Raw genomic sequence first — 10,667 nt, forward strand, 5'->3', positions numbered from 1 at the left:
GGAACAAGCATTCCTCTCCTCATAACAACTTATTTTCCTTTATCTTGTTTCCTTCCATCTCATTTAATGGTGTCACAGATCCTCACGAGAAAAATGAAGGTTACAACTGCAAATAATTTGAAAAGTCACTGTTCTCAAAACAGAGGTGCACCTTGATATTTCTCCTGTACAGAGCTACCAGAGGCTGTATACTGCAAGCTCAGCTACGTATCTTCTTCCAAAGACAACATGCTCCCCGGCTGTTCTCTCTCTGAAAAAGGAAGCTGCACAGCCGTGGGCCACTTTCTAAAGCATTTTCCTTAAATCAAGCTTCACTTTGCAGCTAAACTCTAAAGCTCTTACCAGACGGACGAGCCTTGGATCAATAAAGATCACAGAAAAGTGGCTTTCAAGACAACAGTGGCCCAGAATAGCAGCAGCCCATATTATAAAACAGAGCTGACAGTGTAACATAAGCAAAGTTAGTAATTTGGCTCATGGGGATGATGAGTCCACATTACTAGGGTTAAGATTAAAGACAGGCAAGTAGAGGATCCTGCTTGAACCCAATGAACAGAATTTTAGTATTCTAAATACTGTTTCAGATGCATACATAACTGTAAACTATTTAGCTCCATATTAACTCAGGCAAAATAACAGGAAAACACCATACTGGATGCAAGTGATAACAGATTAAATGAATAAGTGTAGTAAATTAACACAATTTCACAGAAATCTGTCCTGAAAAAACACATCTGGGAAAACTACGTGGGTCTGCTGACAAACTAAAACTGCAGGCATTTCATATCTGTGACATGTGAGGCTTTATGCCTTGTAATATTCTGATTAAAATCAAGCACTGTACATACATACAAAAAATAGCTCATATATACTAAGTATTAACAGGCACCTCCAAGGAGTGTTTTCATGGGAATTCATTGAATGATGCTGGGTCTAACGCATTTTGGCACAGATGCGTGCTAAGCCCCCCTCTTTGTTTTCCAGGAAGTAAACGTGAAAATTGAGGCCGACATAAAATTAGAGAATTACAGGACAACACCAATATTAGTCTAACTGTAAGCTATAATTAGCACACAGATGGTCACAGCTTGAGTTAGAACACGACTGTTCAAGTAACCTAGGCTTTAGACATGGTTAAATATTAGGTCATGGATCTAGCTTATCTACAGACTGTCCTAAAGACAACTGTGACACTGAAAATTGTGTAATGAGTACAGCAGACATAATGAATTCAAAGCTTAAAGCTGTAAGACCTAACACTACTGTGGGGTGTATACAAAAGGGAACAGTAAAGTCAGGCACTACTAGTCTTTTGTATACGACACTGATGAGACTAACCTTGTCACTGTGATCTGCATTTTTTTTTTTTTTCTCCAAACTGGAGCGCAGGAATAAGATAAGAAAGAAGTTTTTGATTAGCTAAGGTAACACTTCACAGTGAGAAGCCTGAACAATGCAGTGCATTCAGTTTGCCGAAAAAGCCTGAGGAGCAGCTTGGTGGCTCTGACAATCCTTTGATAGCAGCCTGAAATCAGATAGCTGGAACTGCACTCACTGACATCAGCCTGCTCCACCTTTTCCGATAAACAGCACCAAGTCTAAGGCAGGAGCATATAAACTACACATGAATCAGCTTCTGAACCACCAATTTTCAGCCCAGCAGGCAAGGCTCAATGGACAGAGCTAAAAATTATTCAATCTGTAATATCTGAGAAGATGACAGAATAAGTGTCTTCTTTCTGACCTTAAGAAGAAAATAATATGTGATGATTTCTTTACAGTAATTTAGAAAAAGTAGTATTATAAACATAAGATTTAATTTGCATTTTGGGAACACTTTTCCACAGTTTACTTTTGATCTCAAATACAGAACACTGTAGCAGTACATGACAGAGATGAGATACATTCAAATTCACCACGGCTAGTTTTTCATCTCCCCTGAGAAGGCAGTAAACTGCATTTCTAATTATAGAAGACAGGTAGTTGTGAATGAAAATGAAGAATCTCACAGGTTGCAATATTTTAACGGTCAAAGGAAAGATGACTTTGACTAGTGCAGATATCCAGTCTTAGACAATCTCCCTAATAGTTGAAACTGAATACAGGCAAGACAATCTCTACGGTTTACGTTTTTTTTAACCTACCACAGAGCTAGTCTGTTAGTCTACCACAGCCCCTCCATTTTCATGTTTGTTAGCATAAACAGAGTGCTCACTAAAACATACATTTCAAATGAATGTACATCTTCGCTACTCAGACTCAAGGGGAGTGTCAGTCAAGCTCTCATGTCTGAATCTACTACTTCTCCATCTCTCTCTACTGGAATCGTTACTATTCAATGCCGTCTCATAGTGCATAAAGTAGCCATCTGCCTTTTAAGATAAACAAGCCAGTGTTCTTAAAACAACAAAGGTGTAACACTAGTGCTCTGTTCTTTGCTCTAATTCTGTATTTGCTTAAAGGTACAATTCAAACACATCTATTTAGCTCAGCTACCACTCATCCTCAGATGGCCTTTTCTATTAACACAAGTTAAAATCAGCTGTAGCAAATCCAATGCACATACCCAAGAAACATCTAAAAACTGACTGCAGAGCAACCACAGCATAAAATCCTCTGATTTTTAATTACTCTCTTGCACTTCTGTTTGCGTTTTTTTTTTTTTAAATATCTAATCCCTGATGCATGTTTTCCTATTTGCAGATTCTGCAGCAGACAGTTATGCTTACAGGCTCATTGTTGAAAGAATGCTCATGATTCAACAGAGGTTTTGTAAACAGTCTGATTAAAGCCCTGTTTCTTTGGTTGTTTTCAGTATCTGCATTCCTCTCCAGGTAACATAGAAAAATATGTAGTTATTTCAAAAGAAAACTCACTAACATTCCATAGCTTCTCATCATAAAGTACCCACAATCAGCCACTATTACAGTCCCCAAGTCTCGGTTCTACTGATTCTTCCATCTGAATGCAAACAGCTACTCAATTTTAAGACCCATTCCTTTTGCCCAGGAAAGCCTTTTCCTCACACTCGGCTTCCCTACAGCTCCAAGCAGCAGAGGCAACACCTTTGAAAAGATAACACGGGCAAGAAAAAGGTGCCAGAAAGCTTTTCAAAGAGGTTGCCACAGTAACTAATCACAGAAACAGCAAAGAGATGACACAGCGGCGGCGATTTCAGCAGAGCCTGGAAGGAGGGGGAAAGGGACGCGGGGAACTACGGAAACGACACACTGCTCGGGAACCAGCGCTGGCAAACACCAACAGCAAGAAACAGCTGCAGGGTCCTGCCGACAGCCCTCCCACAACAGGGGGTGGTTTTCTGCAGGGAACGGGCAACACACCGGATTCTTCCAGCTTCTACTGGCTTCTCGTTCTCCAGCCACCTCACTCACTTCTAGTCTCTCCCAACCCCCAAAACCAGAATAAATTTCTTAATTAACGTCTCACAAAACTCTTCATTAAATGTACAACATGACAATTGTAGCCTCTGCATGGGGAGGGTGGGTATGCAGAGGGAGAAAAACTTCTTCTCCTCCCCCCACGAAGTGCAGATACTCTGCAGAAATCAAGAAGTAACCTTTCATATTCTGGAGAAGCACCTAAAACACTATTTGGAAAGGTATACAAAAATGACATTCCCAAGCCTCAAGTCTCGCAACATTCTTTGTGGGTTCTACTCGCTTTCCTAAAAAGCTGCGAGAAGTCAGATGACTGATTTATGTGCCCTTTGATAGCACCTAACTGGAAATGATAATTAGTCTCACTGCCTGGCTTATTCACACAATCACAGAACAGCCCAAAGTAGAAGGGACCTTCAAAGATCATCCGGTCCACTGTCCCATGGGAAAGCGACCCTAGATGACATTATCTAGCACACTGTCCAGTCGCATCTTGTAAACCTCCAGTGATGGGGACCCTACCACATCCCTGGGGAGGTGGTTACAGTGGTTCATTTCTCACTGCAAAAAATTCATTCTTGTATTAAGATGAAACCTCTCCTGGTACAACTTGCACTACTCGTTGCCCCTTGTCCTCTCCATGTGGCTCCTTGTGAAGCGAGAGCCTCTGTCCTCTCTAGCCACCCTTTAAGTACTGGGAAACTGTGATGAGGTCCTCCCAAGCCTTTTCTTCTCCAAGGTGAAAAGACCTAACTCCCTCAGTGTTTCCTCATAGGGCAGGTTCTCTAGCAGTTTGATCATCTTCATGGCCATCCTTTCAAGTCTCTACTCGCACAAAAGAAAGTCATAAGTTAGCCACCAAACACCAGATGATGTGCAGCCATGTTCTCTTCCATCTTGTCTTTGAGTTCCTTGCCATCTAACTTGGGGAAAACAATAGGAAGAATGTTTATGCAAAGCCTGTAAGGTACAGAAAACAAATACAACCCGAAGGACACGTTAAGGGAGTAAGTAATTGAGTCAAAGTACAAGTTACAGAAAGCAAACCAGTTCAACAAGTTTTGAGGGGAGTTCAGTATACCATGTGAACAGCTTACAAATTTTATGCGGTAAGGGATGGGAGTGCAGAAGGCATCAACTCAGGACACATACCAGTCATAGATGGTGGGGGCTACACATCAGAAGAGTTCAAAGAAAGATATAAATCAAAATACCCCATATTAGAGAAGCTTCCACAAGACAAAGGATCCTTAGTCCCTCTAGTCCAAGTGAAAACATTATTAATAACCTCAGAAAGTATCATGGACTTTACATTTAGTACTTCAGGTACTTAAATGGTAAGTAACAATTTTGAAGTGGAAATAGTATATGTAGGAAGTTGTTAATCTGAGCCTAGCTTAGCCTGGAAAGCATTAGCTCTCCTGCAAGCTTCTCAACAGTCTCCTATAGTAAAAGACTTAGTACCACACTTTCCTTTCTAATGTGACACAATTTTGTGACACAATTTTGTGACTTAGACTGTCATATTTTCTCAGGTCAATTTTATGACTAGGAACGCAAACACTCTCCTAAAGAGATTAAAAATCAAGCCGGTTACCACAGCTTCTTGACCAGAATGTTCTCAAAGAAGCCTCTACTGCAAACAAAGAATTGTGGATCATAGACAGTTAAACCAGGAAAGCACTTTAAATCCCAAATGAGACACCATTACACTGTGAAGTGCAGCCTGAGCCCAAGAAAAGTGGGGCTTGCAACCCAAAGCAGGATGGGGAGCCTGGAAGAGACACAAGGAATAGTGTTTAGCAGGAAGAAAAGGTTTCTGGAAACGCCTGGCCAACTTCTGTACAAGAGCTACAAAAAACTCCCTTCATTCTTCTGCAAACTACTGTTTCCCTGGGTTTTGCTGCTTTCCTTTCAATAAAACGTAGTTGTTCTTGAACTTTTAAGTTCTAGAAAAATGCAGATAGCAACTGAATGAGTGATAGAGAAAACGTGACGTAAGTTTAAAAATTCTGGACCCTTATCCAAAAGATACTGTAAAGCAAGTCAAACGTTATCATTCAGATCACATTCTTCTGCTCTCCCACATGCCTGCATTTCCTGTGCTGCTTCAACCCAACCTTCACAGAATCTCTGAGGCTGGAAGGGACCCCTTGAGATCTAGTCAAACTCTTCCACCCCCACCAACAACCCTTTTCCCCATTCCTTCTGAGCGGGGCAAGAGCTTTCTGTCACATCACTTGCATACCTTAGGTCGTTACAACCAAAGACTCCTGAGAGGACAGAGCGCTACTCAAACCCTCGAAGAGTCCAAATGCTAGCAACAGGGTCCATAATACCCTCCCAAGAACCTTATGGGGCAACAAAAAAAATCCACCCACTTTGTTCAACCTAGGAAGACCTAAAATGAAAGCAGAAGGAACATGTGAGCAAATCATTTAATGCCTTACCAAAGGACATATAGAGGCAGTGAGTTCTGCTTAAGCATCTCCATAAAGTAAGATAAATAGCCCATAATTAGAACATAAGCTGTCTCAGTGTACTCATACCTGTTTCAACAGGTTCCTAAGTGGGTGTTAATATAACTACAAAACTAGGGCAATTTACATACAATAAGGCTCCTGCTTGGTGCGGCATTGCTTAACCATTTGCTAGGCCGGAGGACAAAGTGATGTTTTCAGAAAGCGTTACGCAGCACCTTTGACATTTAAAAGCTCACATACTCATATTAAGGATGACAGATGTTAATTTTAAAAGACAGAAATAAATGCAGAATTTCCAGATGAACAAAGGGAAAGCATTTCCCAAGTCTCATGGGGCGGGAGGGAACTTGGGTGATGGACAGCAACCTTTACTCTCTTTAGACATTAGGCAGTAGAACTATATGTCATCAACAAGCTTTCCACCGAAATCTTGGAATTCTTTTTTGCTACTTCAGCAGTTTCCACTGATAGATAATTTTTATAACCTAGAATTAATTCTTCAATCAAATTTCATCACACAACAGCATAGGTAATGTTGGACTCTCCAATTATAACGAAGCTAGCTCAAATTAAAATAGTAACTGCACCTTTCTGTCAGTCCTACTGCTACAAAAATGCAGATCCCCCTCCTAGAAAAAGACCCTTGAATAGCTACATGCAGCTGCAATTTAAAGCCAGGCCTTCCTTGAGAGGACAGGACAACAAAACCATAACATCAGGTATTGTCAGGCACCCAGTCTCTCAAGTAATGCTGGCTTCAAACTTTTAAAGGAAACACTGCTCCATTAGCAAGGATTGGAAAAAATTAACATCAGTCATCTCAAGTACCAACTTGTCTGTTATCCTCTAATACAGCATTATCAACAATTGTGACAAGTTACATAAAGGTGTCATGTTTTCCAACAGTACCATAGGCCAATTTTAAGCAGAGCTGGAGTTTAGACATGACAGAAACTTAGCATTGATCACACATTTTGCTCTTACACTTGTGAAAATGTCAAAAGTCTGGCTAACCCTGAGACTAAGGAAAAAAGGTCTAAAAGAAAGTCACTCTTTTACTATCAGACTCATTATAGGTAATCCCAAGAACGAACTAGTAACCCATCTTTCCGGAAACTGCTGCAAGAATACCCAATTTAATAAACAAAAATAGTAGAGAGCAGACAACAAAAAAATCTGGAAAAAACCTGTAAGGAACACTGCTCTGTTTCGTGACAGGACCATCATGCAGTATGTTCCAGCACAAAAAAAAAAGAAAACAGAACATGGTACAGAAAACACAGAAGGCATTAACAGTCAAAAAAGTGATCTTTATCAACCAACAAGGAAAGCTCACTTCTTGGTCACCACTAAGTAGTCGTAACTTCAAGGTAAAATTAATTATTTGCAGAAGGCAGAAATAACTTTTTCTAACCCTCAGCTGGCCTAGAATTTCAAGACAATGGCTTTTGCTTTTGTACATAGACCTAGCCAGTGGCATTTTTCAACTCTGAGACTAGACTGCAGCCCAACACATAGTCTCGGTCTGCACCTGGTGGTCAATTCCACTGCGTTGGCCTCAAGAGCAACACTTCAGTACTTCTAGCCTGTTAAGAACTCTAAAAAGATAAAGCATGTAACACTAACACATCATGCTAAAGGATAACCAGTAGCGCTCATATCAGAGTCTGGAACCAGCGTAGGCTGAAGCTCAGTTGTCCACAGGGTCACATCAGATTCTGCTTATTGCATACCTCACCAGTCTCATTAGCAGGGAAACTGCAAACAGAACCTCAATGCACACTTCTGAGCCTGTAGTTTGGGAACACTAGCCACAGAGTTTTTGATCATCGGTCAGAATCACAGGAGTCTTCTCTTTGTAATCATGTCAGTGCCACAGTACCCCCTTGCTTGCTTCTAGTGGTCCCCTGCCGACTATGTTTCAGAAGGGTGTTGTCACCTTCAAGGAGGGTGAATATGCTTTATCTCCTCCTGAAAAAGGTATAGAGGTGGACTGGAGGAGCACAGAGATTGATTCTCTTTCCAGGCGCATATGATATTATCCTCCAGTCTTTGTAACATTGTCTGTATGCTATACCAATATATTTTAATTAGCAAAATAAGCCTGCCTAAACCTGTGCTCTAGTAACACAGTGTCTTACCCATGTCCTTCTCATAACCATGAAATAGGCACATTATTTGCTCCAAATCAAGTTCTTCAAACACATCTCTAAGATGTGATGTCCATGTGCACGCTCGCACTGTGGGTACAAATTCTTGAAACGAGGTCATCTTTTTGCACTTTCAAAGTAACCCTGTGGGTATTCACGCATTGCCTGTTGCTATATCCATACCCAGACAAAAAGTGCATCTTGCACTCTTAGTTTCTTCAAATCTCACAATACCCACAGAAGATAAAAGAAAAATTGCAATTTGAATGTATGTACTGAAAATGCCATGAAGGACTTAAGAGTTATTTCCAGTCGCTTCCCCTTCCAAGTGTTCACCCCCGAACATTGAAAACGTAGGCAACTCCAAGCAGCACTGTTCAGCCTACACATGGATCTGGAGAGGTACGTGGATACTGATAGAAGAGCGACTGAAGAGTGGCTCAACCATTAACTCTGGTTAGAACTTGGAAGCTGTGCAAAAGCTGCACATAGTGCTTAGCGAAACTACCAATGAAGCTTCAAAGACTCTCAAAAACACTAAAGTCATTTGTACCCTCAGAAGATACTCACAGCATAATGAATACTGGCCCTCTTGTAGAAGGTTCTTAAGAGTCCAATACTGAGTGCAACAAACACCCGTCTGTCATCATAAACAGTACAGGTGCCCTCTGCTATGAAAACAAAGAGGCAAGAGATCACACTGGAGTCCTTCAGCCTGTTGAAGATAAAACATTCATGGTGTCCAACACTAATAACTTGTTTATAAATCCTGAACATGCATAGTTGAAGAAAGAGCAATTAACACCATTTCATGCTAAAAAACACAGCTCAGAAAAAAAAGATTCTAAGTGCTGCGAGCCTTACAATCCATCCCACTGCTGAAGTGACATCCCGTTGACCTCAGAGAGAAGTTACTATCCAAATGTGCCCAGCACTCAGTCATCTAAGAGACTGCCAACATACTCCCTAAGGAAATAACCATTTTGATTTTAAGTAGAGGCAAGTCGCTAGGAAGGGCATAGAACTGTGATACACAAACACCAGGATCCTTTCACCTAATGCTGCACATCAGGCTGGGATTCTACACGAGCTCTTGCGAGACCAGGCCTTTCAACTGATGGTTAAATGTGGATATTGTTACCTCACAGGGAACTAACACAGTTCTTTAAACACAATCATCTACAGAAAGACTGGGAAGTCCATCCCTCAAACTATTACAGTACACCACGTCTTAAAATAAACCCCTGTAATTCCAAACTCTACACCAGACCTACAGCACTGCATTCTCCCACATCATTTATCAGAATAAGAAATCTTTTTGCTTACTGCTCTTGAAGGAAAATGTTCCTGCAAGAATTTATCACTTACATCTCCAAACTAGCTAGTAAAGATTACCAAAGTTTAACTTCATCCAAACAGTACAGCTACCACCATGTAATAAATAGGCTTCAATGCTGGCTCCCTGCTCTTCTCTCGCACTGAAATACACCAGTCAGGCAGCCAAAACTAGCAAGGCAGTCAAGGTGACATACCCAAGCACTTGCTACAAACTTAACATTTTCCTGTCCATGGAGGATTTGGGGGGGCAGGAAGGATATCTTCTTAGGATTTATCCCCCCCCCCAGTCACATCACATTCCCATACGCACAACAGAAGTTACAAAATACAGGTGAAAGCATATCAACCAAATGCCAGAAAGAGGCCGGGACAAATACCTTTAGAAAATTCAAGCCTCCCAAATTGCTGTAGGATCATCTGCATTTCCCCTAGGCAACCCCTCTACATTTACTTCTGTTCTCTTTGTATTTTTTGATAGCATCTGCCTGCACTTTATGACTATCCAGTCTAGCAACCTGGTGAGCACAGTTGCTGACAATGCCTTCCAGCTACCTCAACGATATTTAATCTAAGAAGCTATCATGAAGGCAGGTACAGATGACAACAGCAGCACCTATACCTGTTAATGGTGTAGAACAAAAGTTCCTGCCTCACATAGCCCAATACCATGTCTCTGACAAAGGTCAGTAAGAGACACGCAAATAAACATAGCCTTTTATTAAACTAGGTAATTGATTGCTCAATTGAACATGCTGTTATCTATTAATACTTACCTAAATCATTGTATATAGCATATGTTTAACTGATGAAACTTTTTGACACAAGTTAATGAATGTCACACTAGTGAGTTTATCTAATGAGCAAAAATGTATTTGGGAACCACAGAACTATTAAAATGCATAAAAATGGGCTTTAGATTTGCTTTCACTAGTTGTATCTCACACAGAGAAAGTACACAGGACTTAACAAATACATTTTGCTTTAACGTTCAGGCAAAAGTAGTGTTAACTATAATTAACAGATTGGTTTTAGTCACCCTAAATCAGACTTTTAACTGTATTTATGTAACCAGAGACATCTATAGATATCTAGCAAAACCATCAGAAATACTTACGTACGCTATTTTTTACCTCCTGCAGTAATCAAAGAAGATCAGCTGTTGACCTGCAAGAGCATTTCTAAAGAGGTCTAATGTTATTTAAGATCTTTGAAGTTGTCGCTCTATGTCAGCTTTTTTTTTTAAACTGAAAAATCCTCATTCTTCTCCTGGGCTTAACTAAAACAAGCTTTCTTCTGTC

Source organism: Cariama cristata, unplaced genomic scaffold (assembly GCF_000690535.1).
Source record: "Cariama cristata isolate BGI_N322 unplaced genomic scaffold, ASM69053v1 scaffold5973, whole genome shotgun sequence".
NCBI classification, from domain to species: domain Eukaryota; kingdom Metazoa; phylum Chordata; class Aves; order Cariamiformes; family Cariamidae; genus Cariama; species Cariama cristata.